The 2708-nt window shown below is 37.5% G+C and overlaps 1 protein-coding gene across 3 annotated transcripts in view; it reads left to right on the forward strand.

Annotated features, from left to right (window-relative positions):
* Positions 1-2708, forward strand: part of LOC106879221 (tetraspanin-18) — a 135685-nt gene that overhangs the window by 113638 nt on the left and 19339 nt on the right. The gene's annotated exons all lie outside the window — the stretch shown is intronic.

Here is a 2708-nt window from a genome sequence, read left to right on the forward strand (position 1 = left end):
TGTGTGTGTGTGTGTGTACCTCCACCATCGCTTGACTACCGATGCTGATGTGCTTATGTCCTCGTAACTTAGCCAAAGAGACCGATAGAATAAGTACTAGGCTTACAAAAAATAAATCCTGGAGGTCGATTTCTTTGACTAAAACCCTTTAAGGTGGTGCTCCAGCATGGCTACGTTCAAATGACTGAAATAAGTAAGAGAATAAAAGAATACTAATGTTGTGAAAAGCATGAAGACTCCAAGTTTACAGTTTCTCCTCCGTTAAATATTGGTTTCCAATTTTTAGCACAAGACCAACAATTTCGGGGCAGGAGAAAGTCGGTTACATCGACTCCAGTGCTCAAGTGGTAGTTATTTTATCGACGCCGATAGAATGAAAGGCAAAAATCAACCTTGGCCTAATCTGAACTCAGAACCTAATGACGGACGAAATGCTGCATAGTATCTGACCCTGCGTGCTAATGATTCTGAATTATTTATTACCCACAAGGGGCGAAATACAGAGGGGACAATACAAGATAATACAAACATGTGGGTAGGTGAAACGGATGAAAGGGTGAAATGGCAAAATGAAAGATGTAATGATGACGCTCATCCCCACCTCCGGGCGCCGTTATTTCACTTTTGATTACTTTTTAACAAAGTCTTCAGCGTTAATGTTAAAGTTTAAATTTAAATTTTCAGCACTTATCATGCACGGTATTTCTATTTTTCTCCATTTTGACTTCGAAGTATTTCACTTTCTTGTAATTCTCCAATTTCTTTTTACCTCTTGTATCGATTATCGCACATCTCAAATGCATGGGGATTTGGTTCCAATCATTTACCAATTTAGTACTTTCCAAACTCTTGATTTCGGTTAACAATTGTTTATTCATAAAAAATGAATAATTTTGTTACTTTGTTTTCTTTTATTTTTTATTTTACGGGGATGGGGTTGGGAATTTTGAGACACCTATGAGTGCATGCAAGAATTTTCCATGTCGGCCGGGGTAGGGGAAGGACAAGTGGTTGCAGGGGAAAGATGTGGCAAAGGGGGCATGGGTGGGACTCATCACTGTCAGTTTGTGTCTTCCTTTTTTTCTTTTCTGTTTTTTCCCATCCTTCTTTTGATGTTGTCTCTATGTTGGTTTCTAGGGGAGGCGGAAGTGTGGTTTCCTTTTTGCTTTTGGTGTCAGCGAGAGGTGAAGGACAGTCAACCCTAATGTGACCCTTTTGGCTACATTGGTAATACCTAGGGATTCTCCCCTCCCCATTTTAACCCTCAGCACTACATCTTCCAAAGTGATGGTTTCAATCATATTTTCAATGTCTTCAGGGTTAGCGTGAATCAGTATCTCCAGCCCGTGCGCCTGCCAGTTCTTATAGGCCGTGCACGTGGCTTGGAGGACTACCACTTTCTCCTCCAAGCCTAACAGGATCGCGTCTACTAACCAGGCTGCATCTATCTCTGGGGCTATGTCTTCCTCCCTCACCCTGGAAGTACATCTTCCAAGATATGTGGGTAAAAGAACAAACTCCTTCGTCTTCAGCGGGATTACAGAGTGCAGCCTGGTGGTTGATGTATCCCTGAACTACACCTCCACCGTGCCGTACTTCCTGCCTCTATGTATATGCATTATTTCGCCACATATGGGCTTTAACGCTTTTTTCTTTTTGACTTGGGGTCATTATTTCAATTTTTTGACTCTCCGCTGAAAGCATTCGACACAATAAATTTCTCCTTATGATTTAACATGACAACTTCATTTATTTATGTAGCTATTTCTAAGTCTCTTCTACCATATTATCATTTCTGAAACCATAGCTTTAATACTCTTAGTTTAGTCCTGATTTTCTAACTTTATTCCTCCCCTTTTTTCCTTCTCCTTCTTCTCCCCCCCCCCTTTCACTTTGATTTGTTTTGGCCATTGATATCTTCTCTTCTTATGGTTTTCTTATAAATAATATCTCTCTTCTACTACCCTACATAAATGTATATCTTATTCTAATTTAACTATAAATGTTTGTCTTATTCTAATTTAAATATTAATGTTCTCTATGGTTTTAAATTTAGCACTTTAGTTTGTTGTATTATTCTAAATACACAGACGAATAGATATATTCTTAATAATTCTCCAATATCTTGACCTAAATTCCCTTACCTTAAATTTCCTCTAGCCACTCCTTAGAGTATCGTCCTTCTATTTTCATTTTTATTTCTATATATATATTTTTTTCCTCCTTTTTTTTTTCTTCTCTCTTTTTTCTCTTGCTTGATTCACCCCTAACCTGCTTTCATTACTACCTAACCTACCTTGCTCTAAATTGAAATTATTGCTATCTTACCCCTCCTTCTAGAAAAAAGAACAAATAGAATATATAGAAATTAAATTCCTGTTTGGTTCACTAGACTGTTAATTAACAGCCCAGTCAAGTTGGTATTTTCTTCATCTCCTACTCTTGTTTTTGCACACATTTACAAAATGACTTTCTGAAATGAGGTTCCATTATGCAGCTGAGGAGTACATTTTCATTGCACATCTTATGTGGTGTTCTCACTACATAAATAAATGAAGTTTGTACGAAACGTACGTACTGCTATAACCTAATACATTTTTGTTGCTTTTCTTCAAATTTTATTCACCAAATCTCTTGATTTTGTTTTTGGTTTTTACCCTACCAAATTCTGGTGCCACAAACATTTTAAGCACCACATTTAATCTTTT

The sequence above is a fragment of the Octopus bimaculoides genome, chromosome 3, assembly GCF_001194135.2.
Source record: "Octopus bimaculoides isolate UCB-OBI-ISO-001 chromosome 3, ASM119413v2, whole genome shotgun sequence".
In the NCBI taxonomy this organism is placed as follows: domain Eukaryota; kingdom Metazoa; phylum Mollusca; class Cephalopoda; order Octopoda; family Octopodidae; genus Octopus; species Octopus bimaculoides.